General features: G+C 38.6%; 1 protein-coding gene across 3 annotated transcripts in view; it reads right to left on the bottom strand.

The window, feature by feature from the left end:
- Positions 1–11,779: 11,779 nt before the first annotated feature.
- The window catches only part of LOC106974465 (cytochrome c oxidase assembly protein COX16 homolog, mitochondrial), a 36,508-nt gene continuing 30,413 nt past the window's right edge, over positions 11,780–17,874 (bottom strand). Inside the window, exon 7 of one of the 3 annotated variants that reach the window (XM_053224624.1) lies at positions 11,780–12,434. The gene's annotated coding sequence lies outside the window, so the exon portion shown is untranslated. Of the gene's footprint in view, positions 14,024–17,874 lie in introns of all 3 variants that reach the window. The other 2 variants (XM_053224625.1, XM_015071717.3) reach the window with 2 other exon arrangements.

The following is a 17,874-nucleotide window of genomic DNA, read 5'->3' on the forward strand; positions in this document are numbered from 1 at the left end:
GCCATGGCTACTGTTAAGTTTTTATTATACGTGACCTTCAAGGTAGCAATTTTGTTGCTTATTCTTCAGTAAACATTGCATTCTACATGGAGGCTAAGGATGAGAGCTCTGGCCCTTGCCATTCAGACTAGCTCCATTCATTCATTCATTCATTCATTCATTCACATCCAAGTTAGTTAGCATATAGTGCAACAATGATTTCAGGAGTAGATTCCTTAATGTCCCTTACCCATTTAAACATCCCCTCTCCCACAACCCCTCCAGGAACCCTCTGTTTATTCTCTATATTTAAGAGTCTTTTATGTTTTGTCCCCCTCCCTGTTTTTATATTGTTTTTGCTTCCCTTCCCTTATGTTCATCTGTTTTGTATCTTAAAGTCTTCATATGAGTGAAGTCATATGATATTTGTCTTTCTCTAATTTCGCTTAGCCTAATGCCCTCTAGTTCCATCCACGTAGTTGTAAATGGCAAGATTTCATTCTTTTTGATTGCTGAGTAATACTCCATTGTGTGTGTGTGTGTGTGTGTGTGTGTGTGTGTGTGTATACACACCACATCTTCTTTATCCATTCATCCACTGATGGACATTCGGGCTCTTTTCATACTTTGGCTATTGTTGGTAGTGCTGCTATAAACATTGGGGTGCATGAGTCCCTTCAAAACAGCACACCTGTATCCCTTGCATCTGCTGGGTCGTAGGGTAGTTCTAGTTTTAATTTTTTGAGGAACCTCCATACTGTTTTCCAGAGTGGCTGTACAAGTTTGCATTCCCACCAGCAGTGCAAAAGAGATCCTCTTTCTCTGCATTCTCACCAACATCTGCTATTGCCTGAATTGTTAATGTTAGCCATTTTGACAGGTGTGAGGTGGTATCTCATTGTGGTTTTGATTTGTATTTCCCTGATGATGAGTGATGTTGAGCATTTTTTTTATGTGTCGGCTGGTCATCTGGATGTCTTCTTTGGAGAAGTGTCTATTCATGTCTTTTGCCCATTTCTTTACAAGATTATTTGTTTTTGAGTTTGTAAGTTCTTTATAGATTTTGGATACTAACCCTTTATCTGATATGTTATTTGCAAATATCTTTTCCCATTCCACTGGTTGCCTTTTAGTTTTACTGATTGTTTCCTTTGCTGTGCAGAAGCTTTTTATTTTGATGAGGTCCCAATAGCTCATTTTTGCTTTTGTTTCCCTTGCCTCTGGAGACGTGTTGAGTAAGAAGTTGCTGCAGCCGAGGCCAAAGAGGTTTTCGCCTGCTTTCTCCTCGAGGATTTTGATGGCTTCCTGTCTTACATTTAGGTCTTTCATCTATTTTGAGTTTGTTTTTGTGGATGGTGTAAGAAAGTGGTCAAATTTCATTTTTCTGCATGTCGCTGTCCAGTTTTCCCAACACCATTTGCTGAAGAGACTGTCTGTATTCCATTGGATATTCTTTCCTGCTTTGTCAAAGATTAGTTGGCCATACGTTTGTGGGTCTATTTCTGGGATCTCTATTCTGTTCCACTGATCTGAGTGTCTGTTTTTGTGCCATCCATGCATTCATTTTGAGAGTAAGTTTGTAAGGGTTCATAATCATTCAAACTAACTTTGGGTGTAGTTTGTTTCTCCAATTCATATGATACCACACATTCTGGTGTTCAAACAAAAAATTTAAATAATGATAGCACAGTGATTGTAAAGACAAAGATACACTACTTCAACTCTGTCATTGTATGTGATAGTGAGGTTTTTATTTGTACTTGAGTGCTTGGGTGGCTCAGTCAGTTGAGTGTCAGACTTCGGCTCAGGTCATGATCTCGCGGTCTGTGAGTTCGAGCCCCCCATCGGGCTCTGTGCTGACAGCTCAGAGCCTGGAGCCTGCTTCAGATTCTGTCTCCCTCTCTCTCTGCCCCTCCCCCACTCATGCTCTGTCTGTCTCTGTCAAAAATAAATAAAAATTTATTTGTACTTAAAATTTTAGATTATAGAGATATTTAAAAGTTGCTAGAATTGATCCTTGAAGAAATAAAGACATGGCAGTTTGCCAATTTTTGAATTTTGTTGTGAAATTGGATTTTCATGAATCTCTGCTTATCCTTTTGTTTAAAACTTCTCTTGGGACGCCTGGATGGCTCTGGTGGTTGAGCGTCCAACTCTTGATTTCAGCTCAGGTCATGATCCCAGGGTTGCGGGATGTAGCCCTATGTCAGGCTCTGTGCTGGGCCTGGAGCCTGCTTAAGATTCTCTCTCTCCTTCTGCCCCCCTCCCCCACGCCCACTGGCTCTCTTTTTCAATTTAAAACTTCTCTTAGGGGCACCTGAGTGGCTCAGTCAGTTAAGCGTCTGACTCTGGCTCAGGTCATGATCTCATGGTTTGTGGGTTCGAGCCCCACACCAGGCTCTGTGCTGACAGCTCAGAGCCTGGAGCCTGCTTCGGATTCTGTGTCTCGCTCTCTCTCTCTCTGCCCCTCCTGTGTTCACGCTCTCGTGCGCTCTCTCTCTCTCAAAAATAAACATTAAAATTTTTAAAAATAATAAATAAAAATAAAAAATAAAACTTATCTTACTAGTTTATCTTGCTTCATGTGAAAACTTTTGAAGTGAAAATTAAGAAGAAATTAATAACAAGTCTTGCTATACTGTCCATTAAACAAGAGTATGTGAAAATGAATTCTCATAAAGCTATTGACAAATCTGCAGAAGGCCCAAACAGAAACTGTAATGTTGTTATTCTTTACTATGATAAACTAATATGAAGGCACAAGTTTTACTACACACACACACACACACACACACACACACACACACACACATATGTAACAAGTGTTAACCTATTCTTTCTCTCCTTTTTCTGCTCTCTATATATTTTACTTTTTAAAACTTTTTCAATTATACGATTACAAAGGGAAATTCAATAAAAGAAAATTTCCACTTTTTTCAAAGCTTTTGAAATGGAATTTTCACTTTTATTTATTTTTACTGACATGACATACTGTAAGGTTCAAAAAAAGAAATGTTCGGGGCGCCTGGGTGGCGCAGTCAGTTAAGCGTCCGACTTCAGCCAGGTCACGATCTCGCGGTCTGTGAGTTCGAGCCCCGCGTCAGGCTCTGGGCTGAAGGCTCAGAGCCTGGAGCCTGTTTCCGATTCTGTGTCTCCCTCTCTCTCTGCCCCTCCCCCGTTCATGCTCTGTCTCTCTCTGTCCCAAAAAAAATAAATAAACGTTGAAAAAAAAAATTTTTTTTTTAAATAAATAAAAAATAAAAAATAAAAAAAAAAAGAAATGTTCACTGTTTACATGTTTTCTGGCCATTATTATTACTTACTTCATCTCATGATTATTCCTAAAAATAACTTTGTCATCAAGAGGAAGAAATGTTAAAAAAAAAAAGAATTAATCTACGCCAGCTGTCAAATACCCTAGATACAACACTGGGTTTAATCCAAAAATAAGTGGAGTCTACTTCCAGAGCAGTCCAGTTACATTTTTCCCTGTCAAGCATCAGGGTTCCCACCTCACCTTCCTGTCTCCTTTCTGTTCATTCTTCTCTCTCTTCTCTTTCTCTTCATTGCCTCACCCAGCTCTGAAGTGCTGTTTTAATATGATGGACCCAGTGATAGTGGAACTGGCTCTGTGGTGAATTCATCAGAGAACAGGCTGCACAGGAAACTGAATGAAAGCCTGTGTATCACAAACCAGAAGACCAGGAAAGGTCAGAAAAGGATGCTTTATTAGGTAGCAGAGTACTGGGCTCAATTTCCTGTTGTGAGGACTCTGAATGGGGAGCATCTAGATGTCTTCACAAACTGTTTAAAGGAGCAGTCCTGTGATGGCGAAAGTGATGTGGTGGGGGAGGCCAATGATATGGGGAGGAAAAGAGAACCTAAACAAAAGGCACCACAAGAAAGAGAAACGCTTTTTCAAAACCACAATGATAAAATTCCTTTTTTTTTTCCACCAATGCTTTCTTGTCCTGAGAGTTGGTGGGGGTGCCATATATCCAAACAATACCAAAATGACAGAAAAAGTCAGTAAGTCTGGGTCAAAAATACTCATGGAAAATTCAAAAAAGAAATTTAAAAAGCAATGAATATGTAAATAAAACAATGTTATAATGCTAATATAATGAAATAGTCACCTCATTACAATTTAAGAAATATGAATAAATAGAGAATCAACTTGCCAAAGATTTAAAAAGTCACCAAGTGCTGGCATGGTAAGACAGAGAAATAGAAAGCTAATACATTATTTGTGGAGTATAAATTGGTGTCCTGGAGAATTTAGCAATATTTATCCTCAAAAATCTATATTCATTGTAACCTACCCCTTTAATTTGTACAGAGGAAATAACTATAAATTCTGATAATGATTTAACCCTACATAAATTAATTACACAATTATTATTTATAATATAGAAAATCTGGAAATACCTCAACTATCCAAAAATAGTGGTTGGTTAGATTATATCTTTTGACTGGAAATTTATCCAGTGATTAAAAATTATGTGCTATCAGATATCTAAGGACATGCAAAATATACTCTTAAGTAAAAAAAAACAAATTACTAAACATTATTCCCTATGCTTAGAAATGTAACTGGAAAATATATATTGAAGTAGAAAAAAGAATCTTTATTCCCTTCTTTCACTTCACTCTCCCTACTTGCTCTTCCCTAATTCATCCCAATCCTGAGAGGGAGTTGCTAGCGTTTGGGCAAATTCCGGGCTTCTGTTTGGTCCAGTTACTGACTGGGAGCCATTGTGTATTAAAAGGTCCTATGTGTAGCTCCCTCTCCCGTGCTTCCTACTGCCCCCATGTGGTAGGATTGGTAAATTGAACGAAGATCCACTTGGACTAACCAACTTGCAAGTTCACCTAGTGTCTCTTTATACTCATCATTGCTTAGCCTCCTGTACCTTGTGGTGATCTAGAGAATGGAAGATCGCAAGAAATGGAATCGGGCTTGGGAAGAAGTGGAAACTCTGCTAGGCTGATAGGGAACAGGTGCTACGGCTATCCTTCAGGGTACTCAAGGTCCAGGCTGCCTGTGTAAACCACAAAGCAAGGGAGGGGATTAAAAGACACAATCGGTTATTCAAAGGCATAGGAAAAGAAAGCTCAAGGGGTAGAGGCCCTTCTACCAAATCCTTTTGTAGCCAGACTTTGTCCAAATCACAGTAAGAAACGGTAGCAAACATCTGTTTTTATTTGTCCTGTTTTTCTTATTCTGATAAGAGCACCATCATTTCTTCCACCAAGGTTTTTAACCTGCATAAAGCTGAACCCTTTCCTGGCTTTGGGAGTTTTAACATGGCACTATCCTGGCTAAGAACAATGCATTTCTCTGTCCATGGTATTTTATTTGGAGATGAATAAGTGCACACAAAGGGAAGATGTTTCCTTGGAACTAGATGACATGTTTGGAGCACTGAAATGAACTGCAACTCTAAAGCCTGGAAAATCTGTGTGAATAAAAGTGAAGAAGTCATCCAGGAGAAGGAGAGAACATTTGCTAAATGTGATGTCAGCAAATCAATACATTGTACATAATAAGATATGCCATAATATTAATACCAACACAGCCAGTAGTAAAACACAAAATCTTAAGAGTATATTTAGCTTACATACCAAAATTTGATCACTGTCAGAAGAGTGGTCACAAATGAACTGAGGTTATCTTTTCCTTCTTGACTGTTTTTGGGGTTCTGTTTTGTTTTGTTTTGTTTTGTTGAGTGGGGACATACTTTTCCAAGGCACAAGTTGAGTGGCTAATAACAAGAGTGTAGGATCTGGTAAAATGTAGTAATTCAGTTACGACAGTAAAAATGCAGAAAGGGCAATGATGTGAACAGAGGAAAATTCTAGGGAGTATCAAGATACAAAAATTCAGAAGGCTAAATTTGTGTTCAAGTCTAAGAGGTCAACTTTGGGTTTGAAATGAGATACAAAGAGAAAGGTAAGAATCTGCCTATACTCTGGTTCCAAAGAAGAAGTAAAAACAAGGAAATGGACAACGTAGCAAAGGGTCAAGGTAATTTCCTGGAATATAAATTACTGGAGGGGCATCTGGGTGGCTCAGTCTGTTGAGTGTCTGACTCTTGATTTCGGCTTGGGTTATGATCTCACAGTTTGTGAGTTCAAGCCCCACATTGGGCTCCATGCTGACAGTGCAGAGCCTGCTTGGGATTCTCTGTCTCCCTCTTTCTGACCCTCCCCTGCTTGATCTCTCTCTCTCTGTCAAAATAAACAAATAAACATTTACAAAATTTAAAAATTTAAAAGAAAGAAGAGAAAATATTGGAAATTCCACAAAATAAATGTTGGAGATTCCACATATGGGATGGAAGTCAGTGATAGGTCATTGTAGTTTAAAGGATCATAAATAAACACCAGCTCTCTAATGGTCTTTCTAGTGTACCTGTTTAAAAGTAACAGAATGGGGTGCCTGGTTGGCTCAGCTGGTTGAGTGTCTAGCTTTGGTCAGGTCATGATCTCATGGTTCATGAGTTTGAGCCCTGCATCAGGCTCACTGCTGTCAGCGTGGAGCCTGCTTGGGATTCTCTGTCCTCCTCTGTCTCTGTCCTCCCCCCGGCTCTTGCTCTCTGTCTCAAAAATAAAACAAACCAAAAAAAAAAAAAAAAAAAAAAAGTAACAGAATTTAAAAAAAAGAATATAAATAAATAAATGTAACAGAATAAGCAAGGAAAAAAAAATTGGAAAATTCAACTCCATAATTGACAGTATGGTAAACTATATGTCCAGTTCCAAGCTCACACTGCAAAATAATTTAAACATCTGGATAGTTTTTTTAATCCTCCCAACTTTTTATATGCATATAGGTATCCTAACAAGAAAGTAAGGGAAATTATCCAAGACCAAAATGGAGTAAAAGGCAAAAAGATAAATACTGTAAGATAGGTGAAAAATCCCTGGACATTAGAGTAAGAAGGCCTATCTTCTATCTAATCAGAGTTTCAAGATGGACTTGGTAAGGCAATAGTCCTAAAGATGGAGGCTTTCCAGACTGATGAAAGATAAGAACATTCAGATTAAGATTTCCAAACCCCAAGATGGATAAATTAGACTTCCACACCCAGACACATCACACTGCATTTACAGAAGAGCAAAGAAAAGAAGACTGTAAAAGAAGCTAGAAAGAAAGGCAGATGAGATACGAAGTAATGGCAGTTTTTACAAACAGCTGAATTCTCAACAACAATGGTACTGGCCATAAGACAGCAGAATCACACCTTCAAAATCTGAGAAGAAAACATAGTATCGAATACCCAAGAAAATAAATTCTCACTCAGGAGAAAAGGGATGAAGTGAGTCTTTTCAAACAAAAATAATTTGCTATTAAAGACTCAGTTGAAGGACTTTAAAGTCTTTATGTCACACACAAAAAGAAACTGAATTTAGTAAGAAAATGCAATGCAGGAAAACAAAGTGGTAAATGTATGAATGAATCAAAATAAATACTGACTGCAGAAATGGTATTAAAATAGTATCTAATTTGGGAGAACCATTTTCAAAAAAATAATATCCTGGGAAATATATAAGTTCGGGAAATTAAAGTTTTCTTGTCCTTATATTATTTTAGAAAAGGCTAAAGATAGTAACTTTGTATTTTGTTACAGTATTTATGATTCTACTCTCCTTTGGGAAACGTTGGGGGCCTGTACCTCCTTGCCTACTGGAAGTTAGCATTAGCCATGAAACTAGCTTTGATCAATGAAATATGAACAGAAGTGTCACTTCCAAGAAGTATTTAAGAGTTGGTTTGAGTATCCATTCTCTCTTCCCTTTGCTGCTGTGACCAGTGACTAGTACTATTCCTGTTGAACCCTCCTCAACAGCCTGTAACCCACAGTGAGGATGAAACCTTGGTTCTTTCTGAAATTTTCAGATTGTTCATACAACAATATAAATTACTTTATCCCAACAGAAACAAGCATTGGTACTGAGAGCAGTGGGTGAAATGCATATGGAGGTGAGAACATGTAATGCCAAAATGTTTAGTGAAAAGTCATCTGCCCTATGTTGGGAGACATATCATGTACCTAATAAAGTTATGTGTGGCTCTAAGGGAAGAAGCTGGAAAACAACTTTACTAGTGAGTGTTGATAACTGTCTGCATTTGACCATTTCCTTAGTTCAGGAAAGAATTTGCACATTTACAAACAGGAATCAAAGGGAGTAGAGAGAATATGGAAATTCAGGGACTTTCAAAAATGGAAAAGAAAACTTCCTCACCACCCCAAATGTCAAAGCTAAATGTAAAAAATATTTGAGCAACAAAGGCTAATTATAACTCAGCCTTGAGGCAAAAGTCAAAATAAAGGAGTGCTCATTGTAACTTTATGAAAACTACTGGATGGATGAAGAACTTCAAATTGGGAAAAAGCCAAATAAGGGTGTCGTATCCAGCAAATTGTTCATTTAGATAAAATAACTCAAAGTAAATCGCTAAAAGTATGTGTTCTTCCCAGTGACATCGAGTAGACTCAAGTTACCTGATATTAAAGGGGATAGGGACGTAGGGATATATGTGTTAGAGAAGAGAAATAGAACACTCTAAAAAAGCATATTTATTATAAAGAACTGCAGATATGGATACTGGTGCATACAGCTGATTGAAATCAAATAGAGAGCAAGTCTATTAAGTTTGGGGTAGTCTTACTGCCAGAGGAAGCAGGGCAACAAAAGGTGGATAAAACTGCATGGCCCACAAGGAGGTTCTATTGCCCTCGTTTTCCGATGAGACCAAGAAGAATGATACAAAAGGAAGAACTTTCCAGAAGGTAGAGTCAGGGCCACAGCGAACAATGGAAAAAGAAGTCCTTTCACTCTCTAGAGTAGACTTAATCAGGAGATATTTCCCACCCCAAAGAGGGAGGGCCTTAACCATATGTGCCCACCAGAATTTCAAAACTGCTACGGACCAGTGATTGCTATGTTTCATGGAATTTTTCTTTTCCAAATGGGGGTACTTTTCTCTTTATGCTGTGCTTATTTCATCATTGTATACTGGGAGCATGTAACAAACCCAATTTTTCTTTTTGAATTTAAAAAAAAAAAGTTTATTTATTTTTGAGACAGAGAGAGGCAGAGCATGAGCAGAGGAGGGGTAGAGAGAGAGGGAGACACAGAATCCGAAGCAGGCTCCAGGCTCTGAGCTGCCAGCACCGGGCCGGGCCCAACGTGGGGCTCGAACTCACAAGCTGTGAGATCATGACCTGAGCCAAAGTCAGATGCTTAACCTACTGAGCCACCCAGGGGCCCCCCAATTTTTCTTTTTGGCTCAAAGGCCTTGCATCAAGAGCAAGTATATCAAGATCTGTTGTAGAGATTGCTATGTATCCATCCTACCCTACAATACAGAGGAAACCTGATCCTGAGCTAACCTTTCTCATAGATGGGAATTTGGGGTGGCTCTCCTTTGACATGGGAGTAAGCTTAACCTACATTTGGTGAGCAAAAGGGCAAACTGTGGCAGACATTACATCTCTTCACCAGTATTTCAAGTTTTCCTTTCCTTCTACTCACACGAGAGGAGTGCATTTCCCTGCTCCCACTAATTTGGGTGTGGTCCCGTGACTTGTGTCCAATGAAATATGAGAAGTGATCCAAGGAGACGTATTTAAGCACCGCTACAAACTGTCCATTCTCTGATCTTCCTCCTACAACTGATGCTCCCAAATGGTCAATCTTCCATCAGCCTACGGTGCAGAGGGGGCATGGAAACCTTTACAGTTGTAAGCCACTAAGAATTTGGGACGGTTTATTCCCAGTGCATAATACAGTCTATCCTAGTGGATACTGGTATACAAGTTAAAATGTAAAGAGAAATAAAAGAATATAGAATATAACTCCAAACTGTTAGGGGAGAACAGGAATGGAAAATTAAAAATAAATCAAGAAGTCTCAGAATAAAGAACAGTCCTCTACACTGAAGAAATAAAATCTTAGGAAAAGCTTGCTACATTGCCCTTCTCTTACTTCGCAATAGACCATTAGAAACTGTCAATAACAATCAATCAAGAAGAAAGTACATTAGAATAAAAAAAGGAAAACAGAGAGAGAGCAACAGAGGGCAGCAAATAATATGGTAGAAATCAATTTAGATGTACAGTTGAACTTTAAACAACATGGGCCTGAACTGCGTGTGTCCACTTATATTTCTTACAGTACAGTACTGTAAATGTATTTTCCCTTCCTTATGATTTTAGTAACATTTTTTTCTTCAGCTTACTTTATTGTAAGACTATAGTATGTAATATATATAACACACAAAATATGTATTAATTGACTGTTGATGTTATCGGTAAGGCTTCCAATCAACAGTAGACTATTAGTAGTTAAATTCTGGAGGAGTCAAAGTTACATGTGGATTTTTGACCACGTGGGGGTCAGCACCCCCAACCCGTGTTGTTCAAGGGTCAACTGCATTAATCGTATCTTGGAAGGTTTCTGCATTAATAATCTCCAAATCTCAGTGACTTACGGAATCTGTTTGTTTTTCACACACATTGCATTCCAGTCTTTGGTTGGCCTTAGCTATTCAATCTGGAACCTAGACTGAAGGAATGGCTTCAGTCTGCCACAGGTATGGTGGCAGAAAACAGCTCGTTAGAACAACAATGACTCTGTATATACAAGCTTCTACTGAGAAGTAGTACATTTATTTCTACTCACTTCTAATTAGTAAAAAACAAAAACAAAACAAAAACACAAAAGAAATCATTAAGGCCAAGCATCTTAATAGACTTAGATGTCAATGGGGTTATAATACTTTAGTAGGGACAGGCTTAGAAGAGACAGGGATTGTAAGGAGGGGCTGTTAGGAAGGGTCAGGGACAATTTTGATAATAATCTACTATACCAAATATAAAACTGATCCCAATAAATGGAAATTGTCTAGACTATCCAATTTGAAGTCAGTGATTATCACACTGGATTAAAAATAATCCAACCCTCTGCTCTTTATAAGTGCCTCACAAAACACAAGGACAGAAAAAGTGTGAAAGTCAAAGCATGGGAAAAAGAGACTAGGAAAATATTAAAGAAACTTGGGGTAGCTATACTAATGCCATACGAAATAGACTTTAAAGCAAAAAGCATTTCTAGAGATAAAGATGATCACCACATAATGATAAAGGTCTCATCAGAAAAATATAACAATTCTAAACTTTATGGCTTAATAACATAGTCTCAAAATATATAGACAATTTCACTATCTTAGAGGAGGATTTTAACTAATTTCTTATAATAAATTAAATAGAGCAAAAAATACGGATATAAAGAATCTGAGCAACACAATTAACAAGTTAAATGGAAAGCAGAGAGAGAGAGAGAGAGAGAGAGAATACTGCACTCAACAGCTGTAGAATATATTCTTTCCAAGCACAAAATATTTATGATCATGCATACAAATGTCAGTAAATTTTCAAAAATTAGTATCACACAGAACACTTACTTAACAACAATAAAATGAAGTCACAAACCAATAACAGATGAGTAAAACTATTTGCACGTGTTTAGAAATGTTAACATTCATTTGTGGGTCAAAAAATGTGGTAATAGAAATCAGAAAATTCTCAGAACCAAATAATGAAGAATGTCATATTCAATATTTGCGAGTAGTCAATATTTGCCAGATGCTGCTAAAGTCTTAGTTTGGGAAAAATGGATAATTGTATGTTCCTAAGTAAACACAAAAGGCTCAAAAGTAACGAACTAATAAGCATTCCAACCTTAGACATTATGGGAAAAATACAGAACAAACTTTACAAGGCACAAAAGATATAATCAAGTATTTTATTAAGAGAGAAATTACATAATTACATAAGAAATTTGGGGCCAAACACATGCCCCTGGATGCCTGTTTCAGACGAATCCGCATATCAACAGTATCTTTTAAGGTCCAAATTTATAACTGTGCAAGAGAAGAAAAAGGGAAAACCTGTAAGGAAGGAGGGGCAGCAGCAGAAGCGAACGGAAGAAGCAAAGCAAGACTGTGGTTTCAGCTGGGTCTAGCCTCAGCCCCACATCTCCAGGAGCTCTGATGCACACAGCACACCACAGTCTTTCCCACCTTAGCAGGGGAGTGAGGTTTCTGTATCTCCATAACAGGCATTAGGCAGTCACTGTTTGCAGGCTGTAACAGGGATAAGTAATGCATAACTTCCAGACACCTCCTGGTGATGTTGTTCCAATCTACCAAAGGCAAGCCTCTTGAAAATGTTGCAAGTGCATTAGTAGCGTCGCATGAAGCAGCTGGAGGAGAATGCGTACACCAAGCCAACGAAAGCAAACTCAGGACGTCTGGACACAGCACCAACATTGTCTGCTGTGCTCCACCCCTTGAACCACTCAGGTCCACTTGCTTTACACATTAGGTTCACTCCATTCTTTGGCAACTTCTCCAGGATTCTGGTTGATTACAATTTCTATGAAAACTTAAAAGAGAAGTTAGTGGGATAAACTATAGCCTCCACAGCTGCCGTCAGTCCTGAGGTCAGAACTGACAAGGATGATTCCTTTCTTTACTAGCCAGTCTACATTCCCCTCGCCCTGTGCTTGCATTTCTGCTGGTCTAGGTGGCTTCCTGTGTGGTACTGTTACCTGAGGGGTCTGAGACTTTGGTTACCATGCTGTTGTCTGGCCACAGTTAAGCTCTGCTTGCCAATTTACAAGGTCTGGATTACCAAGAGTGGCTCACATGAGTGCTACATATAAATCTTCCCTGCTACCAGTATGTAGCAGTAACCTTGCCTTCCCATGAATATCAAATTCAATTACCCCTTCAAGTATGGTAACTCTTTTCTCCTCTTGCTGGTCTACTGGCACAATGAGCATAAAATGACCAGTGGCAGCCAATACCTTAAGTTTAGTGGAACTATTAATGTTTCCCTTATTGGAAGTGTTCCCTTTCTAGAAACCAGGACCTCTAGTTCTTCAACTGAAGAGCCCTAAAGTTTCAGAAACTGGAAGCAAAAGTTTCCCAAGTGGGTTGCTGGAACAGAGCGATCCTTCCCAGTCCTTGGTTCCCAGCAGTAACACAGAACCATACAGCTATCACTGATTTAAGGGGAAAATGGCAAACCTTTTCTTTAAAGTGCCAGTCGGTACATATTTTAGACTTTGTGGACCATACAGTCTCTGACCTGACTACTTAACTCTGCCGACGTAGCTTAACAGAAGCCACAGACAATATATAAATGATGAGTGTGCTTGTGTCCCAATGACATCATGTTTGTAAAACAGTAGCAAGCCCGATTTGGCCTCTGAACCAGTTCGCCAACCTCTGCTTTAACATATACGTATACTGTATCCTGAAGGAATACCTTTGTAAGACATCACCTTCAAACGGTTGCTTCGGCTGTGTCTCTTTGAGGCCATTCCATTGCTCTTTCAGGCTAGCAGCTTAGCAATGATGTGGGATGTAGCGGGATCAGTGAATCACAGAGACATGTACCCACTGCAGAACCACATTTTTTTCATAAATCCAGCCCTTTGATCTGAAGTGCCAGTATGTGGGAGATCCCATGTCAGTAAATCAGATACTCTGTGAGTCCTTGAATCAATAGAGGCGCTGACCAAGTTGGTAACAGGCAGGAAAGGTAAACGCACACTTAGAAAACATCTCAATCTTAGTCAAAATGAATTGCTGCCCTCTCCAGGGTGGAAAGGGTCTCACGTAATCACTAAGTGACTCCTCAAAGATTCACACACTAAAAGGGTCCGGAATCCGTCTCCGTGGCTGACAGGGAGGGTGGGAGCAGTAGCAAGGTCAGCTTTGATGAGGGACGCCATGCTTCTCTGTCCAGGCGGAGCCTTCATCTGTCCACCATGGCTACTCCATTCATGAATCCATCACATCGGCACTGTGGTGGCCCAAGACCAGGGCAGACTGATATCTGCACTGCAATCTGGGTAGATGGCAGCTGTTCAGTGATCTGTTTGCAATGATCTCCTGCCCCTTTACTATCCTCTTTCCAGGCAAGCATCAGAGCAGCCTCGCATGCAGGGAATAATCGGTCAGGACCTAGACACCAAGTGGTCTAGGTTTAGGTGCCAGTCAGTCAGATTACTGTCAGCTGCTTTATTGTTTGTTTTTTTAAGCAGCCTCACTGAGATGTAATTCACATGCCATAAAAGTCACTCATTTTCAATGTATAATTAATTTTATTATATTTCCAGTTGCAAAACCATCATCACAACCTCATTTTAGAACATTTTCATTACCCTAAAAAAACCCTCATGGTCCATTTATACCCATTCTCCATTATCATTCCCAGCACTAGAGAGCCACCAATTTATTTTCTCTCTCTTTAGATTTGCCTTTTTTGGATATTTAACATAAATGGATTCATACAATATGTGTTCTTTTGTGACTGGCTTTTTTCACTGAGTATGATTTTGTAGCTCATCCACATTGTAGTATGCATCAGTACGTCATTCCTTTTTATTGCCAAATTATATTCCATCATATGACTCTACCATATTTTGTTTATCCATTTACCAGTTGAGGGATATTTAGATTCCTTCCACTTTTCAGCTACTATGAGAAATGCTGCTATGAATATTCACGTTCAAGTCTTTGTATCAAGGTTATATGTTTTCATTTCTACTGATGATCTTAAGGAAACTGGATTCAGGCACCTTGAGGAAGGAAAGCCTCCAGTCCTATGTGAAGTTAGGCTTAGGTTTGTCCCCTGCTGCTGAGCTGAAGAGGCAGTATCCCCAAGTCCCAACTATTTCATTTTTAGGCAACTAAGGAGCACTCCCAGGATCACCATCATCAGTCAGGGCAGGGCATCTACAAACAGCCTACATACTTCCTTAATGGTGACACCTTCCTTTTTACAATCAGGAACAAGACATTTCTATATAACATTGCGCTGGAGGTTCTAGCCAGTTAAAGGCAAGAAAAAGAGTTAAAAATTACAAGAACTGGAAAGGAAGAATCAGGAGTGTTATTCAGAGATGCGGGGAAAAATCAAAATAATTTACAGATAAATAACTGGAATGAGAGGTGACTGTATTTGGAATCAAAACCAAAACATACAACTCAAGTTTTTTTATATATGCCATCAAAACCCAGCTTTTAAAAGATAAAGCCTAATTTAGCGAGAAGACTACATCTACAATAGTATATAAAAATGAGGTAGCTAGGAATAAATCTAACCAAAAAGGTGTGTGCCCTTCCAGAGGAAAACTGTACTACCTTCTTGAAGGACATTGAAAAAGGCTTCACCCGGTAGGAAGATGTGCTATGTTTATGTGTATGTGTGTGTGTGTGTGTGTGTGTGTGTGTGTGTGTATATATATATATATACACACACACACACACACCCAATATTGCAAACAAGTCAGTTTTCAAATTGACTTATAGATTCAATTCAATCTAGTTTTGGTTTTTGTTTATTTTGTTTTCTTGGTTGGTGGCTCAATAAACTGTTTCTAAAATTTCTATGAAAAAACAAAGGGCCAAGAATAGTTAGGACATTCATGAAGAAAAAGAATAAAGTAGGAATCTTGTATTAAATATCAAGGCTTATAACTAAGCTATATTCATGAGCCCAAATGGTACCTGTACAGAAACAGACAAAAACAGACTGACAAATGGGAACAGAGAACTTAGAAACAGACCACATATATATGCAAGCTTGATTTATGTCAGAAGTGATAAAAATGGATCAGTGGGTTAAGAGCCTTTTGATAAATGGTGCTGAAAAAACTGTTCATCCAAATAGTTAGATATGGAGCCTGGCTGGCGCAGTCTGTATAGCATGCAATTTTTTTTAATGTTTATTTATTTTTGAGAGAGAGACAGAGACAGAGAGCAAGCGGGGAGGGGCAGAGAGAGAGGGAGACACAGAATCCGAAGCAGGCTCCAGGCTCTGAATTATCAGCACATAGCCTGACGCGGGGCTTGAACCCACGAACCGTGAGATCATGACCTGAGCTGAAGTCGGATGCTTAACTGGCTGAGCCACCCAGGCGCCCCTGTATAGCATTCAACTCTTAATCTTGAGGCTGTGAGTTCGAGCTCGACATTGGGTATAGAGATTACTTTAAAATATATTTTTAAAAAAACCAAATAGATATGAAATTGGAAATCAATTTGTCTTCATCAGCCACAGCTAAAACTGTGGATATTGTATGATGCAGAAATTCCACTCCTAGGTACACCTGCTGAAAAGATTTGCACATTTTCACCAGAGTTTATGTAGAAGAATGTTCACAGCATTTTATACATAAGGAAAAGATAAGGGGGAAAATCCAAATGTCCACTAAGAAGAGAATCCACAAGTTACTTGTAATATATTCACACTATAGACATACACTAGAGAAAATTAATGCATGCAGCTCTATGAATCAAAACTTCTAAACATTAACCGGAAAAAGTACCCAAATAGTTTATACAACATGATTTCATCTATATTGAGTTAATAAACACATAAAACAATATATAATTTAGGAAAACTTACATCTGTGCTTAAAATATAAAAATAAGGGGAGTGATAAATCATCAAATATCTCAAATGCTGTGATGAGTGGAGGTAGGGGACTGGTTTATGCAGGGTAAGTCATGAAATCAGGTAAAGCACTTCAAATACAGTGGTGATACTCTGTTTCTTGGTTGGGTGGTAGGTCTAGAACTTTTTTAAATTGTTGCTTCTATACTTTAAACATATTAACATTCCTTCACATGCATTAAATTCAATATTTAATAAAACTGTTGCATACACATTATAGGGTCAGGATGGACCCCAATTCAAATCTGATTGAAACGTGGACACAGACACCAAGAAGGTATGAAAAGATTTATTAATCATATAATAAGGCTTTCTGGGGAGAACAGGGTGGTTCCCAAGCAGGCCCAAAAATGGCTTGAGAGAGCAGGAAAAGATCGGTGTAAGGCTTTTATGGTGACTAGGAAAGGTGACTAGAACAAGGGTTCCCATGCCTGCTGTGACGTTCCACAGGCACAAAGGAAAGACCACTTTGGCTTTCTTATCAGTTTGTTCATGTGTGGGACAGGTGGTGAAGAAGGAGAGGGGAGGTTTAAAAGATGTCAGTTAAACATTAAAAAATGGAGTTACACTCTTTATAACAAAAATATTTTAAACAAAACTGTAACCAAAGGAAACAAAAGGGAGATTTGCAACTGTAACAAAGGAAACAAAAGGGATATTTGCCATTTTGGAAGTAATAGATCTGTGTTGGAAGGAATATTACCTCTCCCAGAAACCACTTCTCCCATTCTTCTCCCAGGAATATTCCACTAGAGGAATAACTATGGTCAAACAAACTTTGTAGAAAATTTAAATTCTTTACTATTCCACAGAAGAAACTCAGTAGCAAGAGGAATTATTATAATAACATAAACTTAGATATCAAGTCTTGTGGAGTGAAAAGAATGAGAATTGCTCATGATGTTTAAAAGTTCTTGAGATTATGCAGTATTATAAGTATCAGCTGGGCCTCTCTGGTACCTGAGCTGAGCCCAAAAGGAATCATTTGCTTTACCACCATGGTAGTGAAGAAATTCTGCAACTCTTAACCCACTAATTGCAAACGAGTACCAAGCCTGAAGCCTTCTCCCCAAGTAAAGTATTTCCTTCCTACTGAAAAGATATAGACAATGAATTATAAGTACGTCAATTTTTGAGACACCTACTGGGTACAGCTGCAGACATAAAGATGAAAAAGATGTAATCTATGCTCTTTAGGGGCTCACAGTTTCTTGTATTACTTTTGTACCCTAAGGTGTGAAAATGTAGACTTACAGAAAACCTACGGCCAGATTGATGGCTCAAATGATAAAATAATTCATCAGATTGCTTTCAACGTACTTCAATACTAAGGAATACACGAGAACCATTACAA

This window comes from Acinonyx jubatus, chromosome B3 (assembly GCF_027475565.1).
Source record: "Acinonyx jubatus isolate Ajub_Pintada_27869175 chromosome B3, VMU_Ajub_asm_v1.0, whole genome shotgun sequence".
Taxonomy (NCBI): domain Eukaryota; kingdom Metazoa; phylum Chordata; class Mammalia; order Carnivora; family Felidae; genus Acinonyx; species Acinonyx jubatus.